Source organism: Pseudophryne corroboree, chromosome 6 (assembly GCF_028390025.1).
Source record: "Pseudophryne corroboree isolate aPseCor3 chromosome 6, aPseCor3.hap2, whole genome shotgun sequence".
In the NCBI taxonomy this organism is placed as follows: Eukaryota; Metazoa; Chordata; class Amphibia; order Anura; family Myobatrachidae; genus Pseudophryne; species Pseudophryne corroboree.
The window spans coordinates 835,227,406-835,251,734 of NC_086449.1; the positions used below are offsets into that span (position 1 = coordinate 835,227,406).

At 43.6% G+C, this 24,329-nt stretch overlaps 1 long non-coding RNA gene across 2 annotated transcripts in view; it reads right to left on the minus strand.

The window, feature by feature from the left end:
• LOC134935821 (uncharacterized) overlaps nt 1-24,329 on the minus strand; it is a 60,014-nt gene that overhangs the window by 11,846 nt on the left and 23,839 nt on the right. For both annotated transcript variants that reach the window (XR_010180412.1, XR_010180411.1), the window contains exon 2: nt 9,753-9,869. This is a non-coding gene — a long non-coding RNA (uncharacterized LOC134935821). The remainder of the gene's footprint in view (nt 1-9,752; nt 9,870-24,329) is intronic.

The following is a 24,329-nucleotide window of genomic DNA, read 5'->3' on the forward strand; positions in this document are numbered from 1 at the left end:
TTCACTATTTAAGGTAAGATTTCACTTGTTACAGCTTGTTCTTGAAAAAAGTCAAATAAGACTGAAACGTTGACACGCAGACGCTGTTCGTCTCTTTATTCGCCTGTCTAAAGTCTCACGAGTGCCGCCCATACACGCAATATACCAGGGTCTTGGAGGCTCAGGGAGGGCACCGGAGCAGCTTTGCTTGACAGTATGTGAGTGCCGACTCAACCTCTGCATATATTCAAGGATACCTTGGTTACCTTGGGGTAAGGCACCTAATTCCATTTAAGAGTACACCTACCAGTGAACTGTTCTACAAGAACCGGGCTGTGCTACCACGGATGCATGCAGTAACCCTGAGGCCGTTTGGAGCCTCACAACTACGGAGCACCGACCGCTGGACCTTTTAACCTTATATCTGCAGTATGGCCGCAGGGGGCATCGATGAGGGAAGCGCCTTCTTGAACTTACGGCTAACAGTGGGAGACACCTTGTCCTTCAGTGACTCGGAGGCAGAAGCCCTTTACTTCAAGGACTCTCTGATACAGACAGCTGGAGCGGAATCAGCAGGTGAACTATACGCCACCTTGTGTCGATTGAAAAAGAAGGAATTGGACTACTACTTGCATGGGGTAACTCTGACCGACTATCATAAGGAGAAGAAAATACCCCGGGGGTTCAGAGTCAAAAATGTGCCGACTATTGGCCGCAATAATGTCGAGTTTTGCAAACGATGGGTGGCTGTGCTAAACAAATGCGCTCTCGATCTCATTGTCTTGGTGATTGAAGAGTCAGCACGCGAGATGCGCAGTATACAAGAGAAGATACGTGTTTTTGAAGCAGCCCATAAGCAAACCCTGATTGAAGATTCCTCATGCAAGTGGATGGAAAAATTACAAATTCAGCTGGACGAATACAAGAAAGAGCTTATCAAGTTTAAGAAAGATAAACTTTCTAAAGTTAATGCCGACTATCAGGAACAGAGAGTTTACTCCTGGGTCACAGGGAGACAGCCTTCAGGAGAAGGGCGACACAAATTCCCACACAGGAGGCGCCCCAACAGGTTTGACAGTGACCAATCAAGAGACAACAGCACCTCCAACAGTGATGCAGACAGCTCCCGCAAATCTTTTTCCAAGAAACCCCCTTTAGGGGTTACCACTCGCGCCACCAAAAACGTAGGGCGCGCACGCGACGTGGGGGCCAATGCAAAAGGGAGGAATGCAAGCAAGAAGAAAACCTGATTGTGAATTTATCAAGCCGTTACATCTCTCCTATAGAAGCTAAAGTATTAAACAAAGGACTCACCTTCATACCCACCGCACATTTCAACGCGTTCGAGTGGAAGAAAGAATTATGGAACTTCAACCGCCTTCTTAAACTAAAGGAGTTCTTCCCTCAGGTGGACGACACCAACAAGCCTGCACCGATGCCTGTCAAAAGAAACTCCAGTTTCGAACCACAATCTTTCAATTCCTCTATAAAAAGCTTCACACGACTAGTAGATCAAGAAGTCACAGATGCACAAAAAAAGAGGTCTAGTAAGCCGTATTCCAATTTATCCAAAGAGGAATTTCAAGCACTCCAGGTATTAAGCAAGGACAATTCAGTAGTCTTTCGATCAGCCGATAAAGGGGGAGCGTTGGTCATTCAAGACACAGAGGCATACCTTCAAGAAATGTACAGGCAACTCAATATGCCGGATGTATATTTGAAACTATCTGGGGACCCAACCAGCACCTACAAAAATGAATTGCTTCAGATGCTTACAGCAGCAGTCAATGAGGGTTGCATATCCCAGAAGACATGTGAAGCCTTGACCATCCAGCACCCCGAGGTACCTCTAATTTATTGTCTGACGAAAATTCACAAGACCATGGATGCACCTCCGGGCCGTCCCATTATTTCGGCCAGAAATTCCCTTTACAGTAATGTGTCGAAATATCTAGACCATTATCTTCAACCTTTGGTACAGTCGGAGGATACCTACCTTAAAGACACGAATACCTTCCTGGATAAGCTTCAAAGTCTGAGTAATATCCCAGAAAATGTCCTGCTATGCACCATAGATGTTGTGTCACTGTACACAAGCATACCGCACCACGAAGGTCTCACTTGCCTGAAGGAATATCTATTACAGACATCTGACTACACTGGACCACCTGTGCAGTTTTTTGTAGATCTACTAGAGAAAACGCTCACCCGCAATTATTTTTTGTTTAATAAGGAGTTTTTTGTCCAGCTGAGAGGGTGTGCCATGGGTAGTCATGTGGCGCCCTCTTACGCGAACATTTTCATGTTTCAAATAGAAAAATCCTTGTTTTTCAAACATGGGTTGTTTCAACAATACAACTTTTTTTTCACAAGATACATAGACGATCTTTTCCTCTTATGGACAGGTTCTGAACTTAGTTTCAGACAGATGATGACAGAGATCAACGAGATCCATCCACACATTAAGTTCACATATGAGTGCAATCACCAAAAAATCCATTATTTGGATGTAACCATTCAGTGGGATGGTACTGAACTTAGCACATCTGTATACATCAAACCCACAGATGTAAACAACGCGCTACATGCGCAAAGTCACCATCCCGTAGCCTTAAAACTGGGGTTACCGTACTCCCAGTTTTTACGCATACGTCGAATCACAGCAGATGACAGACAGGCATCATTAGAGATTGACAAGATGATCCTGAAATTTTGGGCCAGGGGGTACGACAAGATGACTCTAACCAACGCCAAAACGAAAGTGATGCAATTGGACAGGTCACAGCTGAATAAACAAGAAAAGAGGCCCAAGCAGGCAACCAAGACGACCATCTTTGTCAATAATTACAATACTGGATCCAGCGCAATCAATTCAGTGGTCAAGAAATATTGGCCCATTGTCAACACCGATCAGACATTACCATCTCTTACAGGCTCCAGACTCATGATGGGCTACAAAAGAAACAAAAATCTGAAGGATTGGCTGGTCCATAACAATGTTGTAGCTCCAACTACAGGGATTACTTCTCATTTTCTCTCAAAACAAGCGGGATGTTACCGTTGCATTGGTTGCACCACGTGCAGATACCTGGAGACAGGGCCTTATGTCTCACACACATACTCGGGGAAGAAAATTGCCATCAAATATGTTCTCACATGTACTACCAGATATGTTGTCTACATGATTAGGTGTCCCTGTAGTTTGGTGTACATAGGGAAGACATCCTGCACCCTAAGAGAAAGGATGAATCAACATCGCTCGGCTATACGGTTGGCACTGGAGGGCAAGGTTGTAGACCAACCAGTGGCACGTCACTTTAAAGAAAGAAAGCATCCTTTATCATCTCTGGTGTATAAACTGATTGATCATGTGCCTGTGTCCATCCGCGGCGGAGATCGAGACAAAAAACTACTTCAACTAGAGGCGAGATGGATCCACAGAATGAACTCAGTTACACCCTTTGGCCTAAATGAGACATTGTCTTTCTCCTGTTTCCTGTAACTTTGCATGGTTTTGAAGCTTCCATCCAATCGTGCATTGTAATACATTAGGCACATATAACACACATCAGTCAGCATCACTAGTATAGCATGGCGGCAGGCATCCTAAGTGAGTCCCTTCTTTATAACGTTCCCCCTGCACAATGCCTTTTTTAGCATATTGCAGGACCATCAGCAGAGCTGCACCAATGACAGCGGTAGTTAGTTTCCCTTTTTTGGATAACCTGTAGAATTTTTCCTACAGGTTTTCAAGTATTATCCTTAACAACACTCAGAGTTTCTATACCAGCCTTACAGACTTAGCAGTCTCCTTTTCGTGTGGCAATGCCAACTGTGGCTGCACTTATTTTGAATCATGCATCAGTTACCAGCACTTACGATTCGTGTTTTTACCCGAATCTCCTCCTCCGAGGATTTTAATTTTTGTTTACATTCACTCATGGGGCAGTGCGCTGCCTTTTGTATTTTTCAGTGATTTTTGCACTTTATTATATACCCTTACAGGGGCTCTTAAGTGTTTTCAGCCCGCTGTATCTTACATTGCCCGGCCGGTAGATTTTTTACAACACATTTCACTCTTTTATTCATTTATCCTTATGTACATTCATATATGCTTGTATTTTGTTTATTTGATTCGTTTGCTCTAAGTTATCACGTGTTGCTTTGGCTGTTTACAGGTCACCATGGCTACCACCGGTTCCACTCATCCCCTCCGACGACGGGTCACGTGCCTGCGTTCCATGCAGCTAGCGCCGGAAAGTGTCACTAGAAGGGAGGAAGTGAGGTGACGGACCGAAGGCGGCAGCGTGCGAATGGGACAAGCGCGATGACGTCATTGGAAGGGGACATGCGGCGACTGAGAGGCGGGCATGGCGGCCAGGACGGCTATTCACTATTTAAGGTAAGATTTCACTTGTTACAGCTTGTTCTTGAAAAAAGTCAAATAAGACTGAAACGTTGACACGCAGACGCTGTTCGTCTCTTTATTCGCCTGTCTAAAGTCTCACGAGTGCCGCCCATACACGCAATATACCAGGGTCTTGGAGGCTCAGGGAGGGCACCGGAGCAGCTTTGCTTGACAGTATGTGAGTGCCGACTCAACCTCTGCATATATATATACATATATATATATATGTATATATATATATATATATATATACTGTCACACTTTGACAAAGGGGCTATACGGGTCCTGAAACGTTGGTATATGTTTTTGTGACCTATTTAATAAAGTTTTTTTCTGGATGAAAGCCCCAGAGTGCCGCTGTTTCTTTGTTCTGGGTATATATATATATATATATATATATATATATATATATATATATATATAAAGCATTCACATAGCCGGCACTCCCCTTGCTTACATAGCATCTGCTCCGGTGCCCTCCATAGGAATGAACATTCAATTATAGTCAGAGAATCTGGCGGCACTCTGGAGACTGTTCAAAAAGTGCTTAGTTTAATGGAATAACATCTGTCAAAGTCGAAAAATATCATGATTCATATGCCTTGTATTAACCCCTAATGTGTGCGCATGCTGCTCGTCGCCTGGTCCCCCGTGCGTACACATCCCCGCAGGTTTTGTAAGGGACTCTTCAGCGTCTCGTGCAGCGGTATATACATGTGGGCATTATACACAGGTGCAGAATTATATACATGTGGGCATTATACACAGGTGCAGCGGTATATACATGTGGGCATTATACACAGGTGCAGCGGTATATACATGTGGGCATTATGCACAGGTGTAGCCAGTGGCGTAACTACTGCCCCCGCAGCCCTCGCGGTGGCTTGTGGGCAAGGGGCTGCGGGGGCGCCACTGATTTAGCGCAGATTGACATGCGGACGAGCGTCCGCATGTCAATCTGCTCCTACTAACCCTCCCTGCTGTAAGGAGGGACACGGAGGGCACAGCGCGCGCCTCTCCTGTGTCCCCTCCAGCATCTCCGGCGGCCGCGGGTCTAATAAAGGAAGTGCCGTTCGTGAGCTCTGATTGGCTCACGAACTGGCACTTCCTCTATTAGACCCGCGGCCGCCGGAGACGCAGGAGGGACACAGGAGAGGCGCGCGCTGTGCCCTCCGTGTCCCTCCAACACAAAACAGTGGCAGGGGGGGGGGGGCACGCACTGAGGGGGCATATGTGGCACTGGGGGGAATATCTGGCACTGGGGAAGAATATCTGGCACTTGGGGGGGAATATCTGGCACTGGGGGGGGGAATCTGGCACTGGGAGCATATGTGGCACTGTGGGGGAATATCTGGCACTGGGGGCATATGTGGCACTGGGGGGAAATATCTGGCACTGGGGGCATATGTGGCACTGGGGGGAATATCTGGCACTGGGGGCATATGTGGCACTGTGGGGGAATATCTGGCACTGGGGGCATATGTGGCACTGTGGGGGAATATCTGGCACTGGGGGGGAATATCTGGCACTGGGGGCATATGTGGCACTGGGGGGAATATCTAGCACTGGGGGCATATGTGGCACTGGGGGGAATATCTGGCACTGGGGGCATATGTGGCACTGTGGGGGAATATCTGGCACTGGGGGGGAATATCTGGCACTGGGGGCATATGTGGCACTGGGGGGAATATCTGGCACTGGGGGCATATGTGGCACTGGGGGGGGGTATATGTGTACCTGGCACATAGGGGGGGGGCTATATTGTGCACTGGGGTCATGTGAGTACCTGGCACCGTGGGGTAATATCTGGCACTGGGGACATATATAAAGGGGCATATACTGGCTCTGATGGCATATAAAGGGGCATATACTGGCTCTGATGGCATATAAAGGGGCATATACTGGCTCTGATGGCAAATAAAGGGGCATATACTGGCTCTGATGGCATATAAAGGGGCATATACTGGCTCTGATGGTATATAAAGGGGCATATACTGGCTCCGATGGCAAATAAAGGGGCATATACTGGCTCTGATGGCATATAAAGGGGCATATACTGGCTCTGATGGCATATAAAGGGGCATATACTGGCTCTGATGGTAAATAAAGGGGCATATACTGGCTCTGATGGCAAATAAAGGGGCATATATTGGCTCTGATGGTATATAAAGGGGCATATACTGGCTCCGATGGCAAATAAAGTGGCATATACTGGCTCTGATGGCATATAAAGGGGCATATACTGGCTCTGATGGCATATAAAGGGCAAGTGCATCATAATAAAAATATGTATTTTGCAATGAAAAAAAATGAACCTGCACCACTAACATTATGGTAATCCGAATCCTAATCAACCTCAGACTTTAGTAGCTCCAGGCCAAACCTGACCCAAAATCGGATTCGGGTGTTTTTTCTTCTTCAAAAAACCCTAAAAAACAGCTTAAATCATAGAATTTGGGGGTAATTTTGATCCCATAGTATTATTGACCTCAATAACCACAATTTCCACTCATTTTCAGTCTATTCTGAACACCTCACACCTCACAATGCTATTTTTAGTCCTAAAATTTGCACCGAGGTCGCTGGATGACTAAGCAAAGCGACCCAAGAGGGCGGCACAAACACCTGGCCCATCTAGGAGTGGCACTGCAGTGTCAGACAGGATGGCAGATTAAAAAAATAGTCCCCAAACAGCACATGATGCAAAGAAAAAAAGAGGCGCAATGAGGTAGCTGTGTGACTAAGCTAAGCGACCCAAGTGGCCGACACAAACACCTGGCCCATCTAGGAGTGGCACTGCAGTATCAGGCAGGATGGCACTTAAAAAAATTGGCCCTAAACAGCACATGATGCAAAGAAAAGAGAAAAAGAGGTGCACTGTGGTCGCTGGACGGCTAAGCTAAGCGACACAAACACCTCAATATCACAGGAATTATTCGTTCTAATCAATGGTATTATTGGTCCAAATCACTGGAAGAAAATGACAAAATCACTGGAATTATTCGTTCTAATCAATGGTATTATTGGTCCAAATCACTGGAAGAAAATGACAAAATCACTGGAATTATTCGTAAACATTTGTAGAAAGTCGCTGCTTTCTGATTACAGAAATGCTCAGATATTCCTGCAAATCCACAATCCCTTCCCAGAGGAAAAAGAAATTGAGAAACCGTTGTTTGAGAACATTTGTTCTCTTTCCCTTACAAAGGAACAAACCACTTTCCAAGAAGACTGACGTTTTGGGGATTATGGAGACATACTAGGGAATTCAATTATCCGCAAATTCCCGGCAATTTTTCGGCCGAAAATTTTTCGCGGCAATCGGGCGAAAATTGCCGCCAAAACGCTCCATTTTTTGACCTATTTAATTCCAAACGGGTTTCACCTGAAAATTCTTGCAGTGAAAAGTGCAGGTGAAAATGAGGAAATCAGCCTGTACCCCAAAAAATGCTAAACTAACATAGGAAAACAGAAGAGAAGTGTATTAGAGATCACATTAGAGAGTTTTTGGGGACTAAAATTGTGTGAAATGGCTGTTATATGCATTTTTAAAAAAAATGCAAAAAAAATGATAGAAAGCAAGTTTTTTGAGCAAAATAAATGCTCTCATTAAATTTGGGGTACATGAAAATGGGTATAAGTATATATTTGGGTCATTTTAGTGTACTTTAAAAAAAAAAAAAAAAAGTGGAAACAGACCGATTACTCCCATCTGCAAGCCTAAATACACCTGTCCCACTCATAAAGCACCCCAATATACCTGTCCCATACCTTGAACCCCAATTTCCATAACTTTGTACTTTTTCACCCCAAAAATGACATGTCATTATTGGCCAATTAAAAATAATTAAAAACCTCAATGTGCCTAATTAGTGATTAAGGGGGGTGTCCCAGGAGTTCTGTACCATATCCAAACATTTTTACCTTAAAATAGTGACTTTTTCCAACTTTTCACCTGCTTCAGAGAAGGTGAAGTGAAATTAGTGAAAAAATTATCACCGATAAATTTTCCCGGAAAATTGAATAGGCTGTAATTGCGTTTCGCGGGAAAAGTCCGGTTTTTCACGCGAAAAGTCCGTTATCGCTGCTAATTGAATATACCCCATAATGTTTTTGACTATAAATCCTAAAGCAGGTGGTGTATTAGAGTAAAATAGTGCAAGAGACCAGCCATGCAGTTTCTGAAATATTATGACAAAATGTTACTGTATTTCATAAGCACTCATTCCTAACTCTGCTAAGTACTGTTTGGCAGAGCTGGATTAAGGCTATGGGGGGCCCGGAGCACGTAAGACAGGGGGGCCCCAAAGTAAAAAGTTAAAATCATAGCATTGTAAATGTTGAAGATTCTTTATTAAATATTAATAGTTAATGCAAAAGAAGAAACCGGCACTCTAAACTATCATTTACTTACACAGAATGGTTTATTGGCAATATACAAAGTTTTGGACCCTTGGCTTAAGAAAGTGCCTGAGTGTTTGAAACGTTGCTGATTATTGCTACTAAGTTTGAAGTGCCGGTCTCTTCTTCTGCAATGACTATAACACACACACATGGGTCTACTACGGTATGCCTGTGCTCGGGATCCAATCGCCAGCATTCCGGCAGCGGGGTGAGCGCAAAAGAGCCCCTTGCGGGTTCGCTGTGGGCATGGTGGCGCGCTGTGCTATTTATTCTCCTTCCAGGGGTGTTGTGGACACCCCAGGAGGGAAAATAGTTGTTGGTATGCCGGCTGTCGGGATTCCGGTGCTGGTATGCTGAGCGCCGGGATCCCGACAGCCGGCATATCAAATGCCTCCCCCCCCTTCCCCACACACACACACATATATATATATATATATATATAATATAATAGATGTTTTTGCAGGTGGCACTCACAACACATTCATTGTACTTGAGCTACATACATATATGTAGTTGGATACCTGGGAGGGCACCTAGGCAAGTACATAATATATAAGGTGGAGTTGGTCTGAGTATGTATTTACATTACAAAGAGAGAGAGAGAGATATACACAACACACACATATAGAGAGACAGAGGCATGCAAACACACACACACACACACACACACACATATATATATATATATATACATATACGGTCTGATCCGGCACTCAGTATAAATAAGGTCTCATGAAGTTACTTGCTTTGGTGCCTTCCCTGGGTCTGTGACCCTGTGATAGCTTGCAAATGAATGGGCGGCACTCTCCAGGCTTTTTCAAATTTCCATAGCGTCCTTTATTCCTACGTTACGTTTCGGGCTCTCGCCCGTCGTCAGGCACAATCATACACAAAATGACATACAAAATGACAAACATTTATACCCTATCTAACATGTGCACAAATTGCTAAACTCACTCACCTACTCCACGCCGCTCGGTGCAGCCGGGTCCGCGCGCAGGCAACTGACGTCACTGGATCCCGACGTCACCAGGAGGCGCCAAGCTAGGGTTGCATTCATTTTCTGTTGCTTAGCAACCTGACAACAAGAAAACAATTTATGTGTTACAAACATTTAAAACCATGCTTACATTAAAAGCTGAGCATACTCTTTACCAACTGTGTGTCATGACTACATTGCACTCTATTTTAGCATCTATTAAGCTTGATCATCTATAGATATATATATATACACACTGTGTATATATATATAGCGGGAGAGACACAAACACCCCCCCATATATACATTCACATGGCGGGATGTACTGGAGTGCGATATTGGCGGAGGTGCAGGGTGTCGGCCGCTATCAGACATTTTTTTTAAAGGGTCAGTCACTTACAAGGCAAAACCATGTCTTGTGAGTGATAGCCCTTTAACAAACGTCCAAGATCGGCCGGCATCCTGCATCTCTGCCGATCTCGCACTCCAGTACATCCCGCCCATAGAGAGAGACACACACACACTGATATATATATATATATATATATATATATAAGAGAGACATTTATTTACTTTTATATATATATATATATATATATATATATATATATATACTGTCACACTTTGACAAAGGGACTATACGGGTCCTGAAACGTTGGTATATGTTTTTGTGACCTATTTAATAAAGTTTTTTTCTGGATGAAAGCCCCAGAGTGCCGCTGTTTCTTTGTTCTGGGTATATATATATATATATATATATATAAAGCATTCACATAGCCGGCACTCCCCTTGCTTACATAGCATCTGCTCCGGTGCCCTCCATAGGAATGAACATTCAATTATAGTCAGAGAATCTGGCGGCACTCTGGAGACTGTTCAAAAAGTGCTTAGTTTAATGGAATAACATCTGTCAAAGTCGAAAAATATCATGATTCATATGCCTTGTATTAACCCCTAATGTGTGCGCATGCTGCTTGTCGCCTGGTCCCCCGTGCGTACACATCCCCGCAGGTTTTGCAAGGGACTCTTCAGCGTCTCGTTCGCATGGGATGTGTAAATACGGCGGAGTTTGTGAGCTTGTAGCGTGCGACTCGATCGTGACATATTTAACCCAAATAGCGTATATTATAGTTAAATATTCCCCTTAACAATGTCAGCAAGTATGGTAAGTTTAAAACTCCTTGGACAGAGAGATTCCTCTTTGCATGCTGGGAGGGCTCAGACAAAGGTTGGAGGGTAGTGTTTGGTGTCCAGCTGTGGGTTATTGAAGGGGTGTTGTGCCTATGATAGTTGGGAGGGATTCGCATGTTCCTGCGCATGGTTATGCGCAGAGGTAGAGAATAAGATGGATTGTATTCAGAATTAAATTAGAAATAAGTGCAGGGTAAGTAAATGGAATTCAGTCATTTCTTTCCCACAGACTGAATACAATGGCCTTATTTACACTAAGCTTTGAGATTCTATGAAGAGGGCTTACACCTTTGTTTATGAATAGGACCAGGTTTCTCTCCAGAATAATGAGTGCTGAGTTGTCAATTGTCTCAACTGAAGGTGGGGTAAACAAAGCCCAGAGACAGAGTTTGTTTGGAAGATCCAAAACAATAGCTTTCCACAATACAACCAGACAGAGAGGAATTTAGAATACTAACAAGTCCTAGCCATCGCCCACTTCTTGAACTAACCAATGATCCCCGGTGCAGTACATGTCCCACCCCCTAACCAATGGAAAGAGAGCACACAGTGTCTCTTGTAGTATGTCTTGAGCTAGTAAATAAATATAGCTTGCAATAGGCTTGGTCACACAAGACTCTGCAAGGTTTTCACACTGAAGGCTGGAGCCCTGGTCCAGGACTGCGCTTGCGATTCATTCCCACGTGTGTAAGTTCTCTGTGGCCATTTCGTTACTCTGTATGTATGCAATTGTTCTCTTTTAGCTAACCTATAAGTGTTTGCCATTTATTCCCTTTCTGTTTATTTGTATTTGCAATCGTTCGCTATTGTATATATTTCTGTTTAGTTATTCTGCTTAGTTATTCATGTTAGGACTGTAGTGTATAAGCTGTAACTGTTTCTTTTCCCTTTCACTTACTAAAATCATCTAGTAAAGATGTTGGAACCTTAGCAAGGAGTGTGTGTTTTACTAGTTATTATATAGGGTTTCTGAGCGTCATAATCGCTCCAACAGCTTTCATATGATAAGGGTTAATCAGTGTTACATTGTGGTAATATTACAGTAATAAGGTTTACAGCATAAGCATACCCTTACAGTGTGTTGATAACAAGGTTTTCTGTGTGTAATTCAGTGAGCGTCAGCACCGCTCGTATCCCGCTCTCGTGGTACAGCGTCCGCTACGCTAAGTGCGTACCATTACGGCATCTCGTGCGCCTATTGCGTACATTGTCTTTAATAAGTATATAGCTAAGGTTCAAGGTAAATATTTGACTATATCAATTGGGATCTCATCCGGTCCACCTCATATCCGCAGTCAGGCGAAAACGCGCAGACTTTATCGATCAGCAAAGGGCGGAAAGGTGGTATCTTGTAGTGCTGATCAGATGAGCATCTGCGTCTGATTCTCTTGGTTTGTAGGAATGCTGGTGGAATCCGGGACCGGAAGGTAAGAACGTTACGCTATTGTCTTTTTAAACGATTTTTAATTTCTGTTTGGCTCCAAATGCGCACACAATACAAGCATACACCTGTACTCTGCATATCCGATTATATTGTTGCAGGGCAAGGTTCAAGCGAGTCATGTTGTGTTTGATTCAGATTGGATTGTTATCTGTTTAAGTAGGTTTGAATGTATTTTAATCGCTCTGCATAGCTTGATAGTTTTATTTTTAACCCAGGCCTAAAATAACTTCAGGGGCTTGTATGATGATTTTCTTTGTGACAAAAGAAGCCGCATGGTCTGTCCTCCATTTTGTGTAACCCTCATGGATGTGGAAGGGGGAGGAGCAGCAGCCATTTTGGGAAGGTCAAAATTTTTGTTTTTTTCTGAATGGCTGATTTTCAGTTGACTCAGGAATAATCAGCCGTCCCTCGTCAAAAAGAAATCACCATTTGAGTTACCAATGCATTTATTTAACCCATGCATAAGCAATTATAAATAGTTCAGATAGGGTTTAATGTAAGTTAATAGTAAAATGAATATTTGATTTAAGAACGATACACAGATAAAACAAAGTTGTTGTTTTTTTGTTTTTTTTCTCTCTTCCTTACCTCCTGTGATTCAGTTAAACTTTGCTTGTTGTAGGATAAGCCATTGAAATGCAAATTAACCTGTGTGGCTGCTTTTTCCTGGCAGTGAAAAAATCACCTTCACACACAGTCAAGGGCACATTCATATGCAAATTAGAAGCACTGAATAAGTGAATGGGTCTCATAGATGTAATAGTGATTAGTACATAGATGTAATATTATATGTGTGTGTTTACATCAATGTATGTTATTAGATTAATTTAGAATTGTATTGTATCTGTGTATTTTCACCTATCTACCTTCCTGTTTGCCATTTGCATTTGATAACGTGCTGAGAAAAATGTGTTGCTATTTTAGTTAAAAGTAAGTTTAATACTTAAAGGGAGTAATTGTAAAGCACGCGCATAGCCTGGCCTAATTAAAGGTTGATACAGTGGAATACTGTGTGATGTGCGGTAAGCGATTATAGTTAAATATCGTTTACATTTATAGAAGCGTGTTACTTGTATTACTGCGGACGTATCTAGGCTGTGTACACGTGTCTCTCACCAAGTGCGAGTCAAGCGTACGCGACGCAAAGGCCTACGCAGGTAGCGTGTATTACGCAACGTGCGTACAGATGCGCCTGCTAAATACAAATCACACGATAACATTGTTTTAGTAAGGCGATACGGGAGCAACGCGATAATAGCACAAATTGATTTCAGTCTCCTAAAACTAGTTTAAAAAGATCCTTCTCTTGTTGCAACTCCTCTGGGATTAGCCTGTGTTACCTGAGTGAAAGAAAAATTTTCTGTACAGAAAAGTCAAAGAGTATATGAGGTGAAAGAGCGTGTGTATGCAAAAGTTTTTTTCTCTTTGGTGAACCTTAGAAATCGAGCCTCGTAGGTGTGTACATCCGTGAAGTGATATCGCGTGGTGGCGTGGGAGGCATCTCGCGTTAAATAAATATATTCCGCGCCCAAGAAAGGGTTGGCGACGTAAAAGAGAGCAAGTAGTGTTATAGCCGATCAGGAGGTCCGCTAAGGTAAAAGGTAAGACCCATATAGGCCTGTTTTTTGAAAAGCTCCGGCTGAAGGTTTCGCAGCCCAAACAACCGATTCCGCTGGTCGTAAGGCGTATAAATAACAGTTATTTATACGAAGTGCGACTGTACCGCATGTAATTGTGTGCATTAGTTTGTTACCTTGATACCCATTAAAATTTACTGTGGGATCATGAACGCTATTTGTACATTCTAACGTGATTTGTGTAGGTTTTTTTATTTTAAGGGAGGTTCGCTGATCACTCAGGAATTCTCCAGCAACTGATATTTACTGGGGAGGGTAAGTGCTCTGCGGATCACTCCCACATGCCACAGTAAATAGAGGTTCAGGTTGCAGGGGCCCTAGGTTGAGTACGCTAGCGCTAAAGCAGCGTGTGGGCATATTGGTCGACGTGGGCGAGAGTGTGTGAAGGTACTCGTTAAACTTTCACCGTCGCCTTACCTCTGGGAACTTGGTTTTTTGTAAGGGTTCGCTGAGAAGGCAATGCCTGCAAATAATGGGGGCTAGTTGCTCAAGTAAGGGGCGATCAACCAAGGTTCAGGTTGATGTTATTCCGCACCCAGCCGGGTCGGTGAGGTACATAATGTGTGAGAAATATGGATCACACGCAGAGGTATTATGCAATGAGTGGGAACGAGTGACTGTGCATGATGGGGAAAAGTTCCCACGAGTAGGCAGTTTCAGTCCTGAGGTGTTACAAAATTTAAGGAGAAGGATATGTCTAATAAAATCTGCAAAACAGAGGATTAGACATTATGATTGTTTACATTTATGGCAACAGGAAGGTGAGATACAAAGGGAATTAGCTTACACAGCTGGTTCTCACCTTATCAGGGAAAACATGGCAACTGGAGAACAAATGGCTGCAGAGAATGACATACTGGGATATGATGATAATTGTGCACTTAGTAACTGTATTATTAATGATAAGAGTAATTGTAATAAATGTAATAATGATAGAAGGAAAACTGATAAATGTACAAATTCTAACCCGTGCAAGTTGCACTCCATGTTAAACTTCCCTCAGGATTACAAGCAAGAAAGTGAGCCCAGCACGATGTCGGCACCTTTTCCAGCAGCCATCATACGAGACACCCAGGTGGGCACGAACCAATCGGTAAAGGCAGTAGTCAAACCCCCTAACGGAGGGTCAGGTGAGGTCGTGTCCACGGGTAAGTACGGTATTGTATACCATACACAGACAAATGCACCTCATAAAGTAGTAGTTTATGTATTAATGGATGGTTTAAAGGAAGTATTGAGGACGAGGGTACAGACCACCCAACCATGTTGGCGAGGTTTGTCGGTGGCTACTTTGAGAGAGGCCGCTATTGATCATGATCGGAACATCACGAGACACAGGGAGTCACAGGAGGGTAAGAAGCCCCAGACCCCTGTGGGTAAGTCGAATGTGATAAGATGTTATAGCTGCCAGAAGGAAGGTCATTATGCACGAGATTGTATGTTTAAAGATCTACAGAAGGTATATCAACCCCCTAGACAACAACATAACCGTGGTATCCAAGGAATCAGGGAAGCACAGGGAGAGCAGTCAATGGTGATGAGCATCCAAACAGTAGAGGAGGCATCAAATCGACCGAAACCCCAGGCCACTGGCACATGGAGGAAGCCAAGGGTTTGTTATCTTTGTAAAGGAGAAGGGCATTATGCCACCAACTGTAACAGCCCACATAAAGTCAGACCCCCTAGACAAGAACACGAGCAAAGTCATGACACACGAAATTGTAATCAGGGATCACATATGAAGAATCTTGGGCCGCACCAGTAATGTGCAGCCAGTAAAGTTGATCATGAGCCTTGATAGTAATCCTGAGGTTACAGTCAATGTAATTGGGAGGTCAGTTCCTTGTAAGACACAGGGACGGCCAGGTAAACTTTGTAATTTAGCTTTAAATGTTTTCTTCTCATCTGTAACTTTCACCAATAGAACTCAAACGTCACATGGCTACTTGGTCTTTTCAGAGGTCTACCCAACCCCAGTATGTCTTACCCGCATCGTTGTGTTTGGCCAGACGCAAAGGGTGGAGAGGGGAAATACTGGTGGGGGGGAGACTATGCAGAGATACTGGTGGACATGTTGATGTGACAGCCTGTTGATGAAAATCTGATAATGTTTTTTTTTCCTTTTCAAATTGTTCTCTCTCTTTTTGTCCTTTCATGTTTTACGGATGGTAGGTCACACATCAGTTAGACAAATGGTAATGCAAGATTTTATGCTCCTTACAGAAAGATCGCTGATTTGGAAAGAATATTGTATCACCGGAGTGTTCGTTTTTGGGAAGACTGAGAGACAGCACCTTTGAGATGACATCTGAGCAAGAAGAACAACAAGACCAGAGGACAAATCATCGTAACAAGTTTTTTTTTCCCCTTCAATTATTTTCTGTACCCCCATTACAACTTTCCCTTTCTCCTCCTGTAAGATGGACTCGCCCCAAGAGACTGCAGTCCGTGTTTTCCTGTTGACCCTGTTGTTGACCAGAGCAGTCTGTTTCGGTGAGAGTACCAGTAAGGTCGAGAAAGGATCTGGAATGGGATCTGATGATCAGGATGGAGGCGTAGAATTCCAAGAGCAACACAATCACCGAGCAAAGGCGAGTATCAGAAAACGATCTGGTAGCCATGTTATCAATAGACATTGTGAAGGATTGTTAGCTGAAGAGAATTGTATCTGTAGGAATTGTGACAACATAGTTGAGGATGGCTGCATCAAGGAATGTCAGTCCCGTTTTAATATTAATATGGACCGGCATCCATTGAGTGACTATCACTCATTGGTGGGTAAAGTGTTAAATCAGACAGACTGTTGGGTGTGCTCACAAGTACCTCAAGGTCATAGAACGTCAGGACTAGTGCCATATCCTTTAACGGTAGATGAGGTACTTGAGTTAAAGGGTGGGAGACCGGTGGACAAGAGGTTTAATATTTCTAGTCCTCCTAGTTTGAGGCTCCATCAATACCATGAAGATAGGTCCCTAATATGTTTTAACATTTCCAATCCCCGAAAGCCGGGAAATTGGGAAGTGTCATGGAACAACCAAACCATGACATTCTCACACAGAGCCGACAGAATGCCCCTAGACTCAGAACTTATACGCCAAATAGCCAACAGTGGAAAATATTTCCAGTATAGGTACACCCTAGGAAGTAGGATCATGCGAGTTGGAGAAGTATCACCAGGATACTGTGCACATGTCATACAGCCTGATACGTGTACTAGACAGATGAGAGAGTTAGGGATAGGACTGTTTTCATGGAAGGTTTGTAATATGGTTATGTCATTTTCCATCCCATATGTTCTCCCCGATTACGCATATTTCATATGTGGGAGAAAGGCGTATAGGTTCCTTGCCCCAAACTCAGAGGGATTGTGTTACATTGGAAAAGTGTTGCCTGAAGTGAATTTATGACCCAACGATTGAGACAATGTTGTGATAAGATATGATTCCAAGGACCGTTTCTTTCACCCGTTTCTCCTTTGATTTTCTCCGAGGTACCAAGAGATCCACCTGGAAGAAGAATTTGATGACCTTTTATACAAGACCACTGATGAACTGTGTCACAGACACCTAATGAGTTTTTTAGAGACTGTAATTCTTTTTATGGACACTTGAAAAAGCTTTTTGTTTGCCAATAAACCTTAAAGCTACAGTAAAGATACGACAATCCGGAAAAGACATCAGACAAGACATCAACAAGACCCCAATCGGCGACTGCATACTAAATCTCACATAATCATATGACTGCATTTATAACGCATGTTTCTTAACTTCATCTCTACTATCTTCAGGTAATGACACACATAGGCGACAGGGAATATAGACCCATATATCAGCACTCACATATTCTCCCCCTTCATGTATCATCAACTAATGTGCACCCCATTTGTTGTAACCAAAAGCCGAAAAGAGCTCGGTAGAGTTTGACAGCCCATCCACAGACCCTTGATATGGGATAAGAAGGATTCAAATGTATACTTTGCAATACCTCGAAGCTTGATTTAGAACACGTACGGCACGATGATGCATGACCCCTCAGATATGGATCTCATACACACATGCTTTTGCTATCTCACTAGGTCATACATTTCCCACCTCCTCCTCTCCTCCCTACTCCCAATCATAATGAGTTATTTTCATGATAACATATATTTTTCTGTTTGGATTATTTAGATAGTGGCAGTTATTGTTGACTGCCAAACGCTGGACTGTCAAAGTCGAAAAATATCATGATTCATATGCCTTGTATTAACCCCTAATGTGTGCGCATGCTGCTCGTCGCCTGGTCCCCCGTGCGTACACATCCCCGCAGGTTTTGTAAGGGACGCTTCAGCGTCTCGTGCGCATGGGATGTGTAAATACGGCGGAGTTTGTGAGCTTGTAGCGTGCGACTCGATCGTGACATATTTAACCCAAATAGCGTATATTATAGTTAAATATTCCCCTTAACAATGTCAGCAAGTATGGTAAGTTTAAAACTCCTTGGACAGAGAGATTCCTCTTTGCATGCTGGGAGGGCTCAGACAAAGGTTGGAGGGTAGTGTTTGGTGTCCAGCTGTGGGGTATTGAAGGGGTGTTGTGCCTATGATAGTTGGGAGGGATTCGCATGTTCCTGCGCATGGTTATGCGCAGAGGTAGAGAATAAGATGGATTGTATTCAGAAATAAATTAGAAATAAGTGCAGGGTTGATATAGATAAGTGAATACACAAAATGGAAGCTGGATGTCAGTTTGTCTATTGCTTAAAAGAAACTGTTGCTTTAAATGAGATTCTTATATGTTTGCAGAAACTTTGATTTTAGTAGCAATTAAGGAAGTTAGTCTAGCTTTACAGTATTTCATAGACTGTGGTTAGCTAGTATCCTATAGAAAAGGGAAGTCGAAAGTATGTTGAAGGTAAAAGTATATTTTTAATGTAACAGTCATAATCACAAGATGCTGAGCTAATTAATTGGAAATCCCCCATAAGGGGAGTTTATAAATTATAATATATTCTGATATTTGAAATGTAATTGGTCTATGTATATGATTGGCTTGTTAATTTGATTAGATCATGTAATGCTATGATGAAAGTATATAAGATGAAATCAACGTGTCAATGTGCAGTTCATGATATTCTTTTATCGTGAGCCCTGTGAACTTCACAATGCAATAAATCTACCAAAGAGACTTCATTGTTCTTCAATTATTTTACATGACCATATCAAGGGTAAGTAAATGGAATTCAGTCATTTCTTTCCCACAGACTGAATACAATGGCCTTATTTACACTAAGCTTTGAGATTCTATGAAGAGGGCTTACACCTTTGTTTATGAATAGGACCAGGTTTCTCTCCAGAATAATGAGTGCTGAGTTGTCAATTGTCTCAACTGAAGGTGGGGTAAACAAAGCCCAGAGACAGAGTTTGTTTGGAAGATCCAAAACAATAGCTTTCCACAATACAACCAGACAGAGAGGAATTTGGAATACTAACAAGTCCTAGCCATCGCCCACTTCTTGAACTAACCAATGATCCCCGGTGCAGTACATGTCCCACCCCCTAACCAATGGAAAGAGAGCACACAGTGTCTCTTGTAGTATGTCTTGAGCTAGTAAATAAATATAGCTTGCAATAGGCTTGGTCACACAAGACTCTGCAAGGTTTTCACACTGAAGGCTGGAGCCCTGGTCCAGGACTGCGCTTGCGATTCATTCCCACGTGTGTAAGTTCTCTGTGGCCATTTCGTTACTCTGTATGTATGCAATTGTTCTCTTTTAGCTAACCTATAAGTGTTTGCCATTTATTCCCTTTCTGTTTATTTGTATTTGCAATCGTTCGCTATTGTGTATATTTCTGTTTAGTTATTCTGCTTAGTTATTCATGTTAGGACTGTAGTGTATAAGCTGTAACTGTTTCTTTTCCCTTTCACTTACTAAAATCATCTAGTAAAGGTGTTGGAACCTTAGCAAGGAGTGTGTGTTTTACTAGTTATTATATAGGGTTTCTGAGCGTCATAATCGCTCCAACAGCTGTCATATGATAAGGGTTAATCAGTGTTACATTGTGGTAATATTACAGTAATAAGGTTTACAGCATAAGCATACCCTTAGTGTGTTGATAACAAGGTTTTCTGTGTGTAATTCAGTGAGCGTCAGCGCCGCTCGTATCCCGCTCTCGCGGTGCAGCGTCCGCTACGCTAAGTGCGTACCATTACGGCATCTCGTGCGCCTATTGCGTACATTGTCTTTAATAAGTATATAGCTAAGGTTCAAGGTAAATATTTGACTATATCACATCCAACAAATGTTTCGGGCCTCCGCCCGTCGTCAGGGATCACTGACGACGGGCGGAGGCCCGAAACAATTGTTGGATGTTGGATGTTATTCCATTAAACTAAGCACTTTTTGAACAGTCTCCAGAGTGCCGCCAGATTCTCTGACTATATATATATATATATATATATATATATATACAGTATATATATATATATATATATATACATACACATACATATGCATACACTCACACACACAGTATATATATCTAGATATATATGTGTGCATATATCTATATGTTTGTATATGTGTGTAAATGTATGTCTCGGCTATATATATATATATATATATATATATAACTACAGTATATATATATATATATATATATACACACAAATATATACTGTACATATCTATTAGTATTTATGGAGGGTGGGTGGGTGTGTCCTTGCCTGAGACACGGGGGGCAGTGGCTTGATGCAGAACAGCACGTAAGCCGGCAATCAGATGATGAACTGGAGAGCTGAAAGGCAATGCTGGGAGAAATACTGTATCTTGTAGCCGTACACAGCCCTGGATTCACGGACACTGATGAAGTAAGTAAGAGCGGATTCCATCTGCCCGCCCCCTTCCTGCCGCTGTGTCCCGCACACCAGAAAGACAGTGAGATCCAAATGCAAATGCAAATACGCATCCCATTGGACAGCCGCCGGCATTCTTGCACTACTCTGTGGCGCTGTCTGTATGACGGCTGTCAGAGAGTCAGTGTCAGCGGCTGGCGGCTATAGCGCTGCAGATCGGATCAGCACTTATGGTCTGATCTGTGGTGGATGACGGGGGGCCCTGTCAGGGAGGGGTGCCCGGGGTACTTACCCCCTGGGACCCCCCCTTAATCCGGCTCTGCTGTTTGGTATACTGTATCTGGCTTCCATGATGTAGTTGTCCATTATTTCAGCTTCCATTGACCTTTTTGAAAGCGGTAGAAGTTATCGATTCTTTTTTTTTTTCCCCCTATTTTTAATTTTCTCCTGCATAGCCCAGTAAAATGTTGCAATGTTAAGTATTGACTTGTGCCTTCTGGGGGTCCACTTCTTCACCAAACCCAGCCAAATCTCATCCTAACCCTCTGTTCCACATTCTCTATGTACCCCATCTGTGTCACCCCTGTCTGTCTACCCCTCCCCTTTAGAATGTAAGCTCTCACGAGCAGGGCCCTCTTCCCTCATGTGCTTATCCTTTGTCTTACTTAAATAATCTTCAACTGTACCACATCCAGCAGTCTTCTGCCACCTGATACTTATTCCAGTGTTATCTGCTGATGTAACTATGTTTATTTACCCTGTACTTGTCCTATACTGTCATCAACTGTAAGTCGCTGTTTTCCTGTTTGATTATTTATGTACTCTGTAATTGGGCACTGCGGAACCCTTGTGTCGCCATATAAATAAAGGATAATAATAATATAGGGTGTATAATCCCCAGGTGTATCTCACACATCGCTCAGTACAGATTACAGGATGTATAAAATCACCAGGTGTATAACACACGTCGCACAGTACAGTATACATACTGGTCACAACAATGCAGCAGATATTGAGCACTGATCAGGATACTAGAAGTGATACAGAGCTGCAAGATACAGCAATGGCCTACTGTACTGTACTATATATGTATACTGCTGGTCACCAAAATGCTGCACTGTCCTACTATATACTGGTCACAATAATGCAGCACAGAGATAGTATACTTGACACAGAGCTGCAAGATACAGCAATGGCCTACTGTACTGTACTATATATGTATACTGCTGGTCACCAAAATGCTGCACTGTCCTACTATATACTGCTCACAATAATGCAGCACAGAGATAATATACTTGACACAGAGCTGAGCACAGATATTTGCAGCACACTGATCACAGATATTTGCAGCACACTGAACACAGATATTTGCAGCACACTGAGCACAGATTATGGAGCTTTTCAGGGAGAGAACGCAGCCACGTCCTCTCCGTTCAATCTCCAATGCACGAGTGAAAATGGTGGCGACGAACGGCTCTTTATATAGAATACGAATCTCGCGAGAATCCGACAGCGGGATGATGACGTTCGGAGCGTTCGGGTTAACCTAGCAAGGCGGGAAGATCCGAGGCTGCCTCGGAACCGTGTAAAATAGGTGAAGTTCGGGGGGGTTGGGATCTCGGAGAACAGAACCCGCTCATCTCTAATTTCAATAGGTTTCCTTAGTAACCAGGACACAGTGGCTGTTACATTCTCTTTACTGTAGCGCTGCAGGAAACACATTACATAGAAGATAGATTTATACACCAACTATATACAGCACAAAATGAGATCCGGTGTATCCCTCCGCCGTCATACACACGCAGCAGCTGGAACTATTTACACCACAGTATTGCTTGTTCAAAACCTTCCTAAATATAAATAGACTTCTAATACTGTATATCCTTTATTTCAGTGATCAGTATCTTCTCTCACACTCTGCCAGCTTTCCATACATTGTAATAAACTCAGTGGCGGAACTACCACCAGTGCATGCGGTGTCAAAGCCAGCGGCATGTAATGAGTCAAACTGACTCATTACATCTCGCCTGCCGCTTTGGGCCGCCGAGGAGGAGAGCGCAGGGACACAGCCACGGGGAAAAGGAGGAGGGAGGAGGAGGAGGAGGAGGGAGCCGCAGCCAGCGGCGGATTGGGACGCCGGACCAGATTCCGGACGGTCCCTCAGTGGCCACCGTCACCCCCCATACTGGCCGGCTGCCGCGAGCGGAGCTTAGCTCTGATCGCGGCAGCATTAACTTAAAAGTAATTTAAAGTTGGCTGCCGGAGGAGCTGCTGCACATGTACAGCCGCAGAAGCTCCCCCATAAGCCTTTGTAGGGCCGGGCCGTCAATCAGCACTGACGGCTCTGCCTCCGGTGCTGCATCCAGCCCAGAGTCAGCCTCCAGCCCCCAGCCCAGAGTCTGCCGTGCCTCCAGCCCTGAGGCTTCCTCTGGCCCCAGACAGTTTGCCTCCAAGCAGTAGCCAGGCAAGTGAAAGACACAGCAGCCTGGCTGTATCCTATCTACATCAGGATGTGCTATATATATATATATACTAGAGATGAGCGCCTGAAATTTTTCGGGTTTTGTGTTTTGGTTTTGGGTTCGGTTCCGCGGCCGTGTTTTGGGTTCGAACGCGTTTTGGCAAAACCTCACCGAATTTTTTTTGTCGGATTCGGGTGTGTTTTGGATTCGGGTGTTTTTTTCAAAAAACACTAAAAAACAGCTTAAATCATAGAATTTGGGGGTCATTTTGATCCCAAAGTATTATTAACCTCAAAAACCATAATTTACACTCATTTTCAGTCTATTCTGAATACCTCACACCTCACAATATTATTTTTAGTCCTAAAATTTGCACCGAGGTCGCTGTGTGAGTAAGATAAGCGACCCTAGTGGCCGACACAAACACCGGGCCCATCTAGGAGTGGCACTGCAGTGTCACGCAGGATGTCCCTTCCAAAAAACCCTCCCCAAACAGCACATGACGCAAAGAAAAAAAGAGGCGCAATGAGGTAGCTGTGTGAGTAAGATTAGCGACCCTAGTGGCCGACACAAACACCGGGCCCATCTAGGAGTGGCACTGCAGTGTCACGCAGGATGGCCCTTCCAAAAAACCCTCCCCAAACAGCACATGACGCAAAGAAAAAAAGAGGCGCAATGAGGTAGCTGTGTGAGTAAGATTAGCGACCCTAGTGGCCGACACAAACACCGGGCCCATCTAGGAGTGGCACTGCAGTGTCACGCAGGATGTCCCTTCCAAAAAACCCTCCCCAAACAGCACATGACGCAAAGAAAAAAAGAGGCGCAATGAGGTAGCTGTGTGAGTAAGATTAGCGACCCTAGTGGCCGACACAAACACCGGGCCCATCTAGGAGTGGCACTGCAGTGTCACGCAGGATGTCCCTTCCAAAAAACCCTCCCCAAACAGCACATGACGCAAAGAAAAAAAGAGGCGCAATGAGGTAGCTGACTGT